The 16,711-nt window shown below is 36.2% G+C and overlaps 1 pseudogene; it reads right to left on the bottom strand.

Annotated features, from left to right (window-relative positions):
* Nucleotides 1–6,837: 6,837 nt before the first annotated feature.
* On the bottom strand, nucleotides 6,838–8,412 carry LOC149918533 (uncharacterized; annotated as a pseudogene).
* Between the last annotated feature and the right edge of the window lie 8,299 nt (nucleotides 8,413–16,711).

Here is a 16,711-nt window from a genome sequence, read left to right as displayed (position 1 = left end):
ATTCTGTAGGCTTTCTGCCACTGTGGTAAGATGAATGATGAATCTGATGCAACTCAGGGTTTTTTAATAATTTATTGGGTCATGACTTATGGTTTTATTCAATTGAAAATTATTAGATGGGTTTGCCCCAGGCATAGAGCATGGTATATGAAAAAGGAAAATAGATTAAGCAAACACTCGATGAGTTTAATCATTTCAAACAGGGAAGCAGATAAAGGCACTGACAGATTTATCATTAATTCAGCAGACGTTTTTACCTCCACACAACATAATCACAAGATGGGAGTTGTCAGTGAAGTCCTGAAAGTGTTATGTTAGTAATGAATAGTCTGCATAACCCATTATTTTCACACAAATGATTTATTTTCTCCATGAAAGAGGACAAGGGACAGAACAAAGGGTAGAAGATCTCTTTCAAGAATGTTGGCATGAAAATAGTCTTCTTCATCCCAAACTCTGACATCAATTTCTGATTAAACAGTGACATTCAGTATCATGTTACCTGCTTTCACCACAAAATGCATTCACTGAATTTTTACTGAGAACTACTAGCAATGGCCTCCCACTTAAAGCACTACCTATAGACTGCAAATGAATCCATTTTGTTACGACAAATATTTAGATTATTTTAAAGTGAGTGGATCCAAATCATAAAATTATAAGCTGTATTAATTGTGTGGGGTTTTTTTTGTTTTGTTTTGTTTTTAAATTATGGTCTTTTAGAGAAAAGAAATGTAGATAGAAGTGAAGGTGATGAATATTGAATGCTAACACGCTGACCTTGACATCTAGAAATGCTTCAGTAATTCCCCATAAATGACTACTAAATCATGAAGTTAGCTGGCAAAATTGCCATTTACCATCCAATTTTTCTAGTTACTTCTTAGCCAGTAAAACTGAAAGTCACTTTTTTTTTTTTTCCCTCTATTTTTTTTTTTTTTCTTGTTTGTTTGTTTTTTCCTTATGTCCCAATAGATTTGCTAATACCTTATTTCATGCACAACTGTGACATTTCCTGGGTGGTGGTTCATTCTATGGGCTTTGGCGTAGCAGCACACCACTCTAGTAAATCACAGAAATAGAAGTTCTGTGGATCAGGACGTGGGAACTGGATCACACTTCTGAAAAGGAAAAAAAAAAAAAAAGATAGGTCCTTATCACGACAAGAAAAATATCCTTTTGTTTTTAAAAGAGCATTGGCAAACATCCAATCCTAAGTGCTTTGTTCTTAAGCCAAAAAAAAAAAAAAAAACAAGAACAGGAGGTTGTTACTAGGACATCCTATGTTAGTTTTTTTTATGTTAGGTATTCTGAAGAAGAGTAGCAGTTATAACCATTTCAATACAGTTTCTTCCCAAGACAAGTATTTATAGCTTATGAGAACAGAATTGTTTTTCCTCTCAAATTCTTCTTTATTGACAATGTTTTCTCAGAGTGATTGAAAAAAATTGAATGTTGAATTATTAACTATTCTCATCTTCACTTCCCACCACACTAGCTAGGAAAGCTCATGTGATGTGCTTGGTGTTTGAGTACCTTTGAGTCTTTAAACTAAAGCCTCCCTTGCTTTCTGAAGTGTTGCTATAAATACAGCAAGGATTTTGCAGAAGGGAGAAATAAGTGAGTTGCTGGAAAAGACAAAACGTAACTCTCATCCAGCAAAAGTGGGTGCAAGGTTTCCGCATTCTGTACTTCAGAATTGTTATTACATGTTTCAAAAGCATGTTAACTACGTAATGGCTCTATAAATCACATCTTCCACACTTCATCAACAGTAGTTGTTCTAAGTGTGTTAACACTACAAAAGGTAACACACCTGCCATAATTGGAAAAAGTCTGCATTTGCCTAAATTTGGGCAAAGGTATACTCTTTTAACTTGCTGCAGAACTCATAGTAGCAAACAGTAACTAACAATAACAATAATAACACAATAATAATCATAATAATAGCAATGGTTTTATGCACATTTTATTTAGAAATAAAATATTTTTATAAAAATTAAAAATAAAAAATTTTTATTTAGAAATAAAATGTCTGTCCTTGTGACGTTGCTTCTTTTACTTTCCTTTAAAAATGGGTTTCTATAATAATATTTCAACATCATTATGAATTTCTGCTCACTTTTTTTTTTTTTTTTTTTTTTTTGCAAAACTTGGTGATATTTTAATTTCTTTAGGAATCATGCAAATATTTGTCTTGTCTCTGTTACTTTTTTTATGCCTATATATGTCTATATTTTATTTCCAATATTTTTTTTTAGCTGAAGGATGTGGGATGGGAAAAGTACAAAAGTGCCCGGAGCTAGTGAGCAGAGGAGGTAGGATAGAATGCAATGTGGCAGCTTAAGTTTGCTGCTGCAGTGCATATGAAGTAAAATGGTTATTAATATTATTCAGTATGGAGACTTGCATAAGATAATTAAATGAACCCCAAGGATGCCTGTCAAACTGTCATATACTCACAAGCAAAGAAGTCACCAAGTAAATCTGTCAGTCAGGATCTGACATTCTAAAATCCTTCAGAAAGTGTCAAACATTCAAAACTATGCAGTAATAAACCTGGCAACAGTAAGATAAGCTGGCCTGCCACAGCCTTAGGATTCTTTTGCAAATGACACTGCAACATGACTCAATACCCTTACATGGAAGAATCTAGTTCATTTTTTTTTATCTGTTCAAGTAAGAACCAAAGACATGATTTATTCTTTCCCACAGCAAGTGCATTTTCCAATTTATAAATAAGTGAATATTGACTTTCAATGAACTGGGTAAATCAACTTAAAAAAGTAATTCCGGCTGAGGTAATTTATGTCAGCTAACGATTTTTTCTCACTTTTTTGTTTTCTTTCTTCCTTTTTTTTGGACAAATAAATGGGATTACACCAACAGGAATATGGGACATGTTTGCTGATGGTGCTGGATGATTCATATTAACAAAGTAAGTCCTTACAGGGATTAGGGTCACTTGTAGTAATTACCTTAAACAGGGAACTAGTAATGATCAGAAAATTGTCATTGCCTAAACTAGTATATTAACAATATCATTTCTAAAGTACCTATTAACAGTAATATCTCTGAGTTGCCTGTGCAGTTTAGAATCATTAAATCTATTCAAAGAACTACTGTTGCTGTCTCTTCTTAAAATATATTTATTTTATCTACCAGAGAGGTTTCGGTTTTTTTTCTTCATCTTCTCCCTCCTGGCCTGTGTTTCCTTCCTTCCTTCCTTCCTTCCTTCGTTCCTTCCTTCCTTCCTTCCTTCCTTCCTTCCCTGTCTCCCTCCCTCCCTCCTTCCCTCATGATTGAGGAGTTCCAGTTGTTAAAATTCACTTTTGAAAATTTGTTCAATGAAAGTTCAGTTTTGAAAATATCAAAGGAAATATTAGAATTCAGAACTCTCAACTACCAGAAATTTAGAGTAATGATGCACAGATTGCATAATACAGAGTGTATTTGCTTTCTAGTCTTGCAACATGAAGCCATTAGAGGTGAATTGAACACTTTGGATCAGTAGGCATATTAATAGCACTGTGTAGTCTGCATAGTTTTCTACCGTATGTACATAAGTGATGTCTTATACTAAAGCCACATACAGAGAGGTAAGGGTTAAGTCCTTCATAAGGTCTAATGAAATATCAGTGCAATATCAAGCAAACATAGATAATTAGTAAATTCAATTCTTGTTTATTGACACATAATTTACTAATATTTTGTGGCATGAGAGGATCAAAGTGAACTGGTGCTGGTAATCAGGATTGCCATCCATGACATAGTGTTAACATCTGACTAGTCAAATGATCAAAACCACTTCTCCTTTATTACTTTTCAAAAACTCTCAGCCTTCTAACATACATATTTAGCAAAACATCACTTCAAAAGGTTAGAAAATTGTTTCTGAATGCACATCTCCACAGAAATTTTTTGTTTCTATATCAGCAAAGTTTCATGGTAAGCTGTCTGCATTACTTAGCAATTAAAATGTGCTTTTTAGTTCATATTGATCTCCCTACAGGGTTTTAATTTCTATCATCACTATAAATCCATGCTTCCTAGCCAGTAAACAATAACTGCATTGTTTTCTTGCTGAACTAATCACTTTTGGGGAATGAGATTTCAGTTTGTTTTAATCTTTTCAGCCTACGGCTATTTTCCTTCAGTCATTATAATTCAAACTTAAGTTTACTTTGAGTAGTTATATATGCACATGTATTTTTCTAATCCGGTCCATTTCAGCACAATTTTTCTTCAGCCATCAAGCTTAGCTAGCATAAGACAATGAAAAAGATGCTGCTTTAAGCACTGATGAGTTTTCTATTACATCCCTCATTAAAATAGAATTAAAAATAGATAACACTATAGGTATGTTTGCTGGTTCGAAGTTCTATAGTTATATTTTCCTGACATTTGAGCTGGTAATTCTTTCAGTCTTTTCTTAGTTGCCATTGGTGATCTTGATTTTTAGTGTATGATAGTGTCTTACCATTGCTTTCCATAATTAAATTTGAACATTACAATGGAAGGCTTTGCCAGTCCCAAGGTGTAAGCTGGCTCTACAGAAAGATTGTAAATAAGTAAGAATCAACTACTTGAACAAATGCTACACTGTGCTATAAGATGATGATCTGCATGATAAATTGCCTTCATATTTATAATCTGTTTTTTGATCAAGTTCCAGAAAATGAAAACACTGAAATAAAAAGTAAACTCAAATTTCCCTTAAGCTTGGATAATGAACTGACTCAAGTTGTCACTTAGCCCCAAAAAATCTGTCACATATGTTCAGTTTCTTTTTGTGCGTGTGTGTGGTTGAGATGCTATACAGCAGCCTAAAATGTGATGGCTACAGCATGCCTTGACTGGGAGTAGGGGAAGCCTTATGGGAATGGAGTCCTACTCCACAGAAACAAAAGGAAATTTGCTTCTCATCTTAACAGCTGCTGGCCTGGGGTTTAAAAGCAAGCATAACAAACCCCATAAAGTGTCTCTGAAACAAAAATGTATATAAAATCTTACTGTTCATAGTGTAGATGAAATAGTAATACTAAAGAAATTGGAGAAGAAGGTAGGGTCATACAAAGTAGTGTGGCCTCAGCACTGGATCCAGAGTGTGCTTCAGGGATTTTTTAAATAATAAAGCCAATGTACTTAGGCTTCATTGCTCATAAAATTCAGTACTTCTAGGAATATTTTTATTTTTCCCTGATAAAGGCGAAACATGAAATACTAATATCAAAGTAATTCTGTCCTCAGTGCCTACTCATAGAACTATAATAGAAGACCTAAGAAAGGATATGCTTCGGGTTTCTTTCATCAAAATTTCCATTAAAATCTGCATTTCTTTCTTCTTTTCTCCTATTTTCATGGTTCCTTTTCTTCATATTTCCTATCTTTCCCACACTTTGTATTTTGTGCATTTCTTCCATCAGATTTTTTTTTTTTTTTTTTTTTTTTATCCCTGCTACCTCCTCTCTGTTCCTCTTAGTTTCTCTGTCATTTTTGGAAGCTCTCTCTACACAGAGCACATGAGTTCATTTTCTTCTAGTCTGGACTCACCTAAAACCTTTTTTTTGACACAGAGTAAAATATAATCTTCTGTACGGAGAGAATGAAAAACTAAAACAATTTAAAGATGGGACAGAGACCAAGAGAGGCTTTTGTGTCATTAGCTAAATAAGTTACTTCATTTCAAAAGATTGTCAATAAATGCCACAGACTTTTAGCTTTTTTTACATGTTCACTTTGCTGGAAAAGGAATCCCTCTTTTAGAAAATGTTTATTTTCATACTGAGAGAAATGAGGTTATATCATTGCATACATCTAATATTTTATAATAATTCTCATTTGCACTATTTCCTGGAGTTGGAATTGGTGATTTCATAATAAAAAGTACTGTGAACTTGTCACTTTTAGCCTCTAAACTCAAGTTGCTGAACACATAATAATTATTTTATTAGTATTCATTCTTTAAGGATTGAAAACATTTTATAGATTTATGTACTTCAGTATAAAATAGTGAAAAGCCTGGAGGCAATATGAAGATGTGCAGTTAAAGTTACATCCCTGTTTTTTTCAGGCTTGGCCCTGATGTGCTTGACTTCCCCATCAGTAGAGGAAGTTACAAAGTACATAGATGATACTACAGACTGTATAAAACATGGAACCATACAAGAAACAAACATAAGAGTTGCAACAGCACACAATATCAACTTGCTACAGACACCATCCCGTGACTCTACAGGACTGATGACACGAATATTATATAATGAATAAAAGGTAGAAAGTGAAAAGAGACATTTGACAATAACCATACATTTAACAATAACCAATAACACACAACAATAAATAAATATAACAAATAGAGGTACAACATTAACACCCACAACAACACAAAACATAGTGCCTTTGCAACAAAAATACGAAATGTAATCAAGAGGTATATTCAGCATTCTAGCATGATCAAATTTTCAATATTTCTGTCACAAAACACAAATTATTAGGAGTCCTCTCTGTGTTCAGTAAAGATCCACAGGAGTGTTCCGTAAAAATAAAGCAAGACACCGACTTGCCCTTTTTGGGGGGCTTTGTTAATATGGTTAAAAAATGAGGGAACAATTCAGCAAGTGTTAATTTTATATTCCTTTTTCGGGGTGTCCTTAGCCTTCTAAGGATATTTGTTAAGGGATTCCATTAAGGTTAGGGAAATTGGCCTCAGGTTAGCTGAGCCAATCGACACAGGCTGGCCCGGGAGATAAGTGTTTCCCTTTGTTGTGAGTTTTCTAATGCATCCACCCTTCACCCCCCCCCCCCAACCCCGCTCACTTGGGAGGGGCAAAGACATCAGGTTTCTGGCTTGGACAGACATTCAGGTTCCCTGGGAGAGGCCCTAGGACCTGGCGTTTTGCTTTCCTCAAGATTCTTGAGCTTTTGTTCTGGCCACCACTTAACTAATTTCTTTAACCTGACTGTCCAGAGACACTTACATTTATGAATGATATTCCACCTACCAGTTTTTACTGGCATTGAGACCCTTCCAGACCCACTGAGCTTTGGGCTAGGTGGCCTGGGAGCAAGGCTGATCGCTGCGAGTCTTACTTCTCTTGGTTCAAATTTACTAGGGGAAGAAGAAACCACCAGCCCATATTTTCTCCCATAGTTAATTAACTCTTGGGCTATCTCCCCCCACGTCCATACTTTGCATCCTGACTGCAGATGGTTGGGTCTACAATTTCTTCTGACACTGCCCGGGTTCTTTCTCCCTGAGACACAGCTTGTATCCTTGCTTGAAATTGTATGCCTATGGGTTTCAGTGATTACGGAAGCCCTCTACTTAAAGGGGTCATCCTCTCAGGATCAACGGGCATCATCATGGGTGATTCATGATTACGGAAGCCCTCTACTTAAAGGGGTCATCCTCTCAGGATCAACGGGCATCATCATGGGTGATTCATGATGTGGCTGCAACTTTCTATCATACATCAGTTGGAGACAAGCAGCCTTTTGAACGCTCTCTACTAATTGGTCAGTTGTTCCAGTAATGGCAAGAGGGTCTCCCCTTTCTAAAGGGTTGAGACCACCTGCCCAATAGGTAGCCCTCTGTGTTAATGACCAGGGAGCACGATTGTTATCGGTAGTTAGAAATACTCCTGGTCCCCAATAACCTTCTGCTTCCTTTTCTATCAATCGAATCTGGTCGCCACCAGTGAGACTAACCCTTCATGCATATTCTGTTTCTGATTCCTTTGGAGAGCAGCTAAAGTCTTTTTTCAATTTTGCTAGCTCGGTGGCTGAGAACGGAATTTCCTTAACCTTCATTTGAGGATCTAGATCCTCGCCGTTATCAAAAGTATATTCGGTTTTTATCAAAGGACGCACTGGGGCTATTGGGACTTCTAAATTGTCGAGTCTTTCCTTTATTTCTTGTAGTCCCTCTTGAAGAAAAGTTTTTTTTTTTTTTTTCCTTGAGGCAAACTACGGTTGACAGTATTGGTAGTATCCTTACATGTTAACAGTTCCTTGAAAGACAACTGCATCAAAGCCAAATTACATTTCTCTTTTTCTAATTGTTCTTCGAGATTAACTATTTGATTCTGCAGAGTTTTTATCAATTCTTGTGTAACTCTAACCAATTCCCGTAGTGATTGTATGGTTTGGAGTTCTGCCGAATGCTTTTCATTTTGGAACTCCACGGCAGCTTTTAAAGTAGCCCCGAGTACGGCACAAATAAACAACTTTCCTTTTCCAGCTCGTGTACGAGCCTCATTCTGTAAAACACTAATGCGGTCCAAAACACTGCAAATTATGCCAATTTTGGCGTGCCCAGTCCACCCCTGATAAAGAGAGACAAGCACCATGCTTTTCTAAAAGGTCAAATAACACATCTTCACTTTTCATACTGGCAATATTGTCACTCATTTCTTAATACAATGAAAGATCTACACTAAGGGAGGAGGAGGTACACGTGTTCAAAAGCTCACTTACTCCTTACCGCTCCTCCCAAAAAGGGGTACACAATACCTAAACAAATGCAAATGCTCCAATCACGCCTCCCTTTTGTTGAGGGGAGCACACAAAGACAAGAGGCTAAAACGACACCTATTAGCTTTCAGTGTGAGGAAAAAACCGTAAACACCACACCTAAGTTACAGTTCGCTCCTTGGAACTCCAGGAGGTGCACGCAGCTCAAACCACTCCTCACTTTCTTTGGAGGGAGAACAAAAATGCGAAGAAGCTAAAGCAACACTTTCTAGGTTTCAGTAAAGTAAATAAAAACTTATTGGAGAGGCACACACGTTTAAGTCATAAAATATCACTTCCTCACTTCCCCAGGAGGCACACATAAAAGGTTCAAATTTCGTACTTCAGTTACAAGATAACTACAAAGAGGTCTTCCCGAGGAGACACACGCATATTAAACAACATGCAAATAGTCAAAATACGTCCCCGAGAGGTACACAGCAAGGTTTCAGAATACGGAGAGGTCTTCCTGGAGAAGGACTCACATCTAAATTGTCAAAAATGTCACTCCTTGCAACTCCAGGAGATACACACGGAAAAGTTTCAAACTATATCTGGAAGGACAACACTCTCACAGCGGGTATCCTGCCGACTACACTATTAAATAAATGTCTCGCTCCAATTTATGGGAGGGAGATGAGGTTCTTTTAATATCTGTATACCCGGCGTGCGACTAAGAAACAACAGTTCGTATATTAGTCCAACCAGTTTATTATAAATCCTAATTAAGGAGACAGGGAAGGGAAGGAGGGCGATAGAAAAGATAGGAAGGAAGAATCATGTAAAGTGGGGAGAGTCACCACCAGATTCAGCAGCGGTCCCGTTGCACGACGTTTCGAAGGTCCGAGGCAGAAGCAGCAGGAGGGGAGAGCAGCAGCATGGCTGGCCTTGGGCAACAAGCAGGTAGCAGGAAGAAGTCACAGAGCCAATCCAGGAGGAAGCAGCAGGACTCAGGTAACAGGCTCAGGAGAGTCCGTCAGCATGCAGGAATTCCGTAGCGAGGAATCTGATGGCAGACACCTTTGTTCTTCTTCAGCATGCAGGTAGAGCGCAAAGCAAGTCCAGGAGGGAGAGTGCAGAGCAAATCCGGGAGGGAGAGAGGCAGGTCGTGAGGCTTCTTCATGGCAGAAACCTCCTCTTCTTCCTGAGGAATCTGTTGCCAGAAAACCTCACGTACTAATTTATGATTGTAGGTCTCCTTTTATCCTTCTCTTTCCTGCCTATGTGACATTCGTGGGTGCTTGAGCAGGAGTCATGTGAGTACCCCCTGAGATGGCCATCATCCTCGAGATAAGCCCACACAAAAGACCGCTTCATGTCCATTAAGCTGCAGCTTATCTCTCTCGTTGCCGCTGGCCTTGTCCATCTGTGTCCCTCAGACAAAGGATTTCACAGCCCTTGCCCAGGACTTGTCCACCAAAGTTCTCCAGACAAAGGATTTCTCAACACCTGCCCAGGACTTGCCTGGATTTGTTCATCTATGTCCCCCAGCAAGCTCTGAGACAATGATGATGTAAAATAATAATCTCTTACTACTTCTTTGAAGGCTACTGTAGGATGTCAGGATTTCTAAGAACTTTTGCTTGGAGGCCACATGGAATGTAGGGCTGCTATTCAGCTGCTTTCAGAGGAGAAAGAACAGGAAAAGATAGATGTTTTCACCCTCTTCCTCATGTTATAAGTAGCCAACAGAAGGAATAGCTGCAGAAGAAAAACAGAAACACACCCTTTCAGATAAAGATCTTCTCCTCTTGGAAAACTAGAGAAATGGGTCATGTTTCATCAGTGACAAAATGATAAATATGACAAATCACTTTATTACTTACTTTGGATTTCTAAAGGTACCTTCTGGATTCTATGTAATGAATGTCTGAGAGAATATGAGTTGGTGGTTATGATTGTCTTAGTCTATTTATCTGATATATCCAAATGAATAGTCATACATACATGTATAAAATATATCTTTATTATTGCTCATTTCCACAAGGAATGTATAAAGAATGAAATACAGAATCAGAGAATTGCTGAGATTGGAAAATACCTCCAAGTCATCCAGTCCAGCCATCCAGCTATCACCAATATTTCCCCACTAAACCATGTCCCTCAGAACAACATCTAAACGTTTCTTGAACACTTCTAGGGACAGTGACACAACCACCTAACTGAGAAGTCCATTCCAGCACTTAACTGCCCTTTCTCAGAAGAAATTTCTAACGTTCTACCTGAATCTCCCCTGGCGCAACCTGAGACCATTCCCTCTAGTCCTATTGCTAGATACATGGGAAAAGAGGTCAACTCCCACATGGCCACAACCTCCCATCAGGGAGTTGTAGAGAGCTATAAGGTCTCCCTTGAGCCTCCACTTCTCCACACCAAACAATTCCAGTTCCTTCAGCCACTCCGCACAAAACGTAGACCCTTCATCTGCTTCGTTGCCCTTGTCTGAACACATGCCAGTGCCTTAATGTCTTTCTTCTACTGAGGAGTTTAAAGCTGAACACAGTACTCAAGTGTGGCCTCACTAGTGATGAATACAGAGGACTGCACTAGTGAAGTCACACCTTTAAATGATTAGAATCTTCTTAACAAGCAAAAAATAGTAATTTAAATAATAATTTAATCTTCAGAATTAATGAAGTCATCTAAAAAAGTAACAGAAAAGAGTGAAGAAGGAGAAGGTAACAGTAAAGAAGAACACTAATGAAAGATGTGGGGAAAATTACCTATAGTTTCTCTCATTTAAAGATTTTTAATAACCCACTGTTTTGCAGCATTGAAACTGCCAACAATCTTTCTGCTACAGACTCCATAAAGATGGAGGGTAAGGCAAGGATATCTTCCTCTTCTCTTTCTTTTTCTCTTTCTTTCTCTTTCTTTTTCTCTTTCTTTTTCTTTTTCTCTTTCTTTTTCTTTTTCTTTTTCCTTTTCCTTTTCCTTTTCCTTTTCCTTTTCCTTTTCCTTTTCCTTTTCCTTTTCCTTTTCCTTTTCCTTTTCCTTTTCCTTTTCCTTTTCCTTTTCCTTTTCTTTTTCTTTTTCTTTTTCTTTTTCTTTTTCTTTTTCTTTTTCTTTTTCTTTTTCTTTTTCTTTTTCTTTTTCTTTTTCTTTTTCTTTTTCTTTTTCTTTTTCTTTTTCTTTTTCTTTTTTTTTCCTCCTCTTTCTAGTATTCCTCCAGGATCTCTTATGGTCTGTAAAGTCTTCCAAAGACATGAAATTTAATTTCCTGTGAAGGGAGTAATTTTTGTCTCCACTTACTATGAAGGCAAAATTAAACAGATGGGACATATCTTAAATGAATGGTGAGAGTGAAAGGAGAGAATATAATTCTCAAGAGATCCCAGTTAAAACTAGTTAAAATGGGTCTTCTGCTTGGAGAAACCTGAGCAGACATGACTCTGATTTCAGTAGTATTTTAAATAATGAAGACTGTGGAAAAAGCTCCAAATCATCATTTTCTTTGCAGAAAAGCCCCTAGAGATTCTGAACTGTAATTTCTGCTATCTTTTAAAAATTACTTATGTTTACTGAGAAACTACCATGAGAGATAGTAACCTTTACAGCTTCGAGGCTTTCTGTCTACAGGGACTTTACAGTTTTACACAATATAATAACCACTTGAAAACTTTTAGACAAAAACAATGACTTTTATCAACCTCAGCAAGGTGAAAATGACCTGTAGATTCTAATTTTACACAGTGGAATAAAGTCCTGACTGTGAAACTTGCTGTTACAGTACCATTGCTATTACACTACCATGGGTAGTGTAATAAAGCATATCCTGAAGAAAGGTAGTTCTTTTCAATCATACGGTAGATTTATTTTCCAGAGGCACAAAGAGAGTAGAGGACCTTGCTCATGAGTGTGTGCACAAGGGAAAGACTCTGAGACAACTTTATTGGTTGTCCTATTTTTAGACAGACTTAATTTTAGATGGATTTAATTATTTTCCTTGTAACTGGTTTGCATTTGGTGCTGTGTTTTGCATTTAGGATGAGAATGTTGATAACACACCAATGTTTTGTTGTTGCTGAGCAGCACTTACACTGAGTCATGAATTTTTCAGCTTCTGATGCTGTCCTGACAGTGAGGAGCTGGGGTTGCATGCAGAAGGAGCCTGGAGGGGGCAGAATCAGGACCCAGAGTGGCCAAAGAAACATTTAATGCCACATGGCATCATGTGGAACAATAAAACTGGGGGATGCTGCTCAGGGTGAAGCCAGTCACAAGTCAATAAGTGGTGAGCAATTGCATTGTGTGCCACTTGTTTTACATACTCTTTTTTTTTATTATTGTTGTTATTATTTTCTCTCCCTTTTCTGTTCTATTAAACTGTCTTTGTCTCAACCAGTGCATTTTACCTTTATTTATTTATTTATCTATTTATTTATTTATTTATTTATTTATTTTCTCCCCCATCCCAATTCAGGGGAGTGAGGAAATGGCTGCGGCACATGCCTGTCTGTTGGGTTAAACCACAATATAGCACTGTATACTGTTATCAAGGTTTTAATTCATGCCAGGAAAGTTCAATAAAAAATGGAATATCCTTTGCTTTTCCACTTTTTAAGCATGCCTAAAATAACAAGTAATTGGGCAGTTTAGTCCTTTGATAAACCGAAGCAGAGAGGTAGGAAGTAATATCAGGATCAGCTTTGTAGTTTAGATTATCTATGGATATCAACCAGATTAGTCGAGAAAATTAGGAGATCCTATTTCTTATGAAAACACAATTTGAAACAAAAACAAACAAACAAATAAAAAAATGACACAAGATTCAAGCCCAGAAGACTTTCTCAGTAAAATCACTCAAACTAAAGCCTCCATAATGAAAGATATTCAAGCTGAAGACATTCAAAAGGCAGCTCTTATAAAATCAAGCACAGGAAAGAATAAAAAAGAAAAAAATATTCAAGCAATAAAATCTTGGTCTTGCTTAAATCAACTTTAAAATCCCCTGTATATTAACACAGTTTAATCTTCACTCTTGAAAAGACAGGTAGAAAGGTAATAAAAGAAGTCAAACATATGCAGCTACCATTTTAGCAACTGCCATCATGCTTTATCTGATATATAGGGAAGATTAGGTCCCTGGAGGATCAATTGCTAAAAACAGTAGATACACTGAAATCAGTGCTCACCTCATAATGCTGCAGATCGGTCCCTAAAGTTACTTGTCTCTCCAAGCAACTATACTTACCTCCTGTCAACATTGCAACCTTTCCAATTATTCATCTATGATTAAGTGTCTGATCTAAAATTTCAAGCCAGCTCCATCCTGTCTTTTCCAATGGGTAGTCTGCAGATGTGATGCTATTGACCAAGCTTAGCAGATAGGAACGTATGTTATAACTTAATTTACTGCACAACATATTTCATGTCCAGAATCTGAACCAGTTTATAACGGAAATGAAATAAACAGTTATTTTAAAAAAGGAACAAGAAAGTCACTTAATGAAAGCTTGGCTTTTCCTCTAAGTTTGAAACCAAGTTAGAACCAGGTTCAACAGGGAACCAATTGCAGGTATATTCTGAAGTATTTAGATCCTTCTGTAGAATATATCCTGTTAGTTATTAAAGGCAGAATGGTTTTGTTGATAATTAGCCCAGGTATGAGAAGAAAACATATTCATCTATTCAGAATTTTTGCATAATCTATTAGTGTATTCTCTCCTCTTGAATTTAAGTATGATTTTCATAGAACTCAGTAAAAAACTAAAGGTCCACTGTAATCACACGACTTCATATATGACAGTCATAGAAACAACAGTGTATCAATGAAACAGTGATAAAAGCAATTCAAAATGATAGCATGACACAGTGCAACAGTAGTTGTATTTCTAAAGAGAGTCTTCATTGAGTGTTTGCTCATATTATCACCATACTACTGGATAGAATTTCTTTCTCTAAAAGCTGAATCTACATATTTAAACAACTGATTGTTACTACCTGCCATTTCTTCCATAAAAACAATTGAACATATGTGCATTATTATAAAATGTTATATCTGTTAGCAGAATGCTAAAAACATTTGGCTCAATTTGAAGCTTCCAGCAGGAGAAGAAAAATAATTACTTCTATTTAAGAAATAAATACATTTACAAGAGTAAGATGAAAGTTTACAGATGGGCTAGATCACAAATGCCTTGTGCTCTTTTGTATCCATAGGGAACAAAAAGACAATTCATTTTTGTCACCCACTTTATCCTATCATAAACTAAATTAATTACAGAGACAGAAGTGTCAGCCACTTAGAGACACAGGACTTGGGGGTGGAGCAAGGAACTCTATGAACTATAATGTATAGTTCAGAATACTCTTAAGCTCTCAAATGTAGATAGAATCATTTTTTGAAGTCCTGTTTCCTTACCAAAGTGAAACTGGTGTGGCCATACTTTGCCTCGGTTTCTAAAAAAGCGTAGGTGTACAGATAAAATGCAGAAAGCATTTAAAAATGTTAGCATAATATAGTTCAATAAAAGCATTATATCCTTTTCCGTTTTAAAGCTTAAAGTTTATCAACAATGCATAATTGAAAATATATATATATTGCACCATCCCAAGTAAATTTTCCTCTCAGTGCTTGGTCTTGGTTGGAAGACAAACCACAGATATGGGAGAAATATTTAGCAGTGTTATGTTCTTAGAAGTACATTCCAGATTTTCACGCTTTGAGGCTCAAATAAACTCTAATGATATTAACTTGTATTGATTTTAATTAGGAGTAACTCTGAGCTTTTTTCTGAGTGTGAGGTGGGAACTGTGGGACAGAAACAAGTCTATGAAATGTTCACAGAGTTGTCTGCTGTGGATGTCAGTTATCACAATCAGCATGTACTGCATTTAAATTGGCAGAGCTGTGAAGAGGCATACTAGAAGATCAGATCTGACCTTATCAAGCAGACTATTGAACATAATGGCAACGAAACCTCATCTCAGTAGGTTTTAAACTTAATTTGCTAACACAGTAATGACGAATTTTTAATAAAGAATTTTAATTTTAATAAAGAAAAATTAAGCAGCAGAATCGAGACATCTGGAAATATGATATTTTTTAAGACAAAAATAAGTAATAAAATGAAGGCAACAGGAAAAGTAGAGAGCTGCTTTCAGTACATATTACTGTTTAGATTTTTTTCCCCCCTTAACTATTTGCTCAGAGGTAAGTCTTGTAGAAAAAAAACTTCTTATACAGGAACATCTTCACATGGAGTAATGTTAGCAGAATCCAAGTCTTAATTTATTAATACCAACAATTTTAATTTAAATATAAAATATTATGATGACCTTATATATATAGGAAGTCCTTGTATAAGCATTCTGAATTCAGAAATTAAGTAGGTTGACTTTATTCATTCTATGCACAGACATGAATGTTACAGATAGATAAATCTGTCAATTTCTTTCTATACAATTTTCTTAGGGCCATTTTGTAGAAATTTCCTACTATCCTCACTGTTCACAAGCAAAGGATGTTGCTCTAATGTTCAATTTGGGTGACTTTTTTGGAAGAGACTGACTTTTCTTAGAGATTATACTTTGGTGTACATACATATGCAAGCAAAATTTGTTACAAAATATTATAAATTCTCTTTGTTAAAAAAGCCAGAAGTGGAGAAGAAAAGAGAGCTGAATGGAGGAGCATTCATTTTCTGTTTTAAATTGCTAAATCCTTAAAGATTTAGGAATCATCAATTCCTCAATAATATTACTCAAATTAAAAATATAGATAATATGCTTAAAATTTTTGAGTGCACAAGGTTATATTACAGTAGTTCAAAAAATACTGATGTATATGCTTGTTTGTCTTTTGCCAAAAAAAAAAGGGTACAATGGTAGTTGCATCAATGTTATGATGGAAGTATTAAAAAATCTTTACAGTTTTGAAAAGATGCTTCAATTATGAGAAAGGATCCATTATGAAATATATGAAGTTGTAATTCTGCATCATATACTGAAAGATAAGTGTTCTGGGATTTTCTTAAGGAGCACATAGAATAATATAAGTGAGTTAACCTGCATTGCAGCTTTTTCAAATATGTAGTTAGACAAAATGTTATAATGGCCAAAACTGATGAAAGACTGTTGTTCAGTTCAGAAAACACTGGGGGGAAAAAAAAAAAAAAAAACAACTGTCAAAAACAGCGAAATAAGCAAATTAAAGGCCTTGTAATTTCTCTTTTCAGTATCCAATGTATAGAAA

The sequence above is a fragment of the Phasianus colchicus genome, chromosome 3, assembly GCF_987193195.1.
Source record: "Phasianus colchicus chromosome 3, bPhaCol1.hap1.1, whole genome shotgun sequence".
Classification (NCBI taxonomy): Eukaryota; Metazoa; Chordata; class Aves; order Galliformes; family Phasianidae; genus Phasianus; species Phasianus colchicus.
The sequence above is the reverse complement of the archived record's forward strand: the minus strand, read 5'-3'. Positions and strand labels throughout refer to the sequence as shown.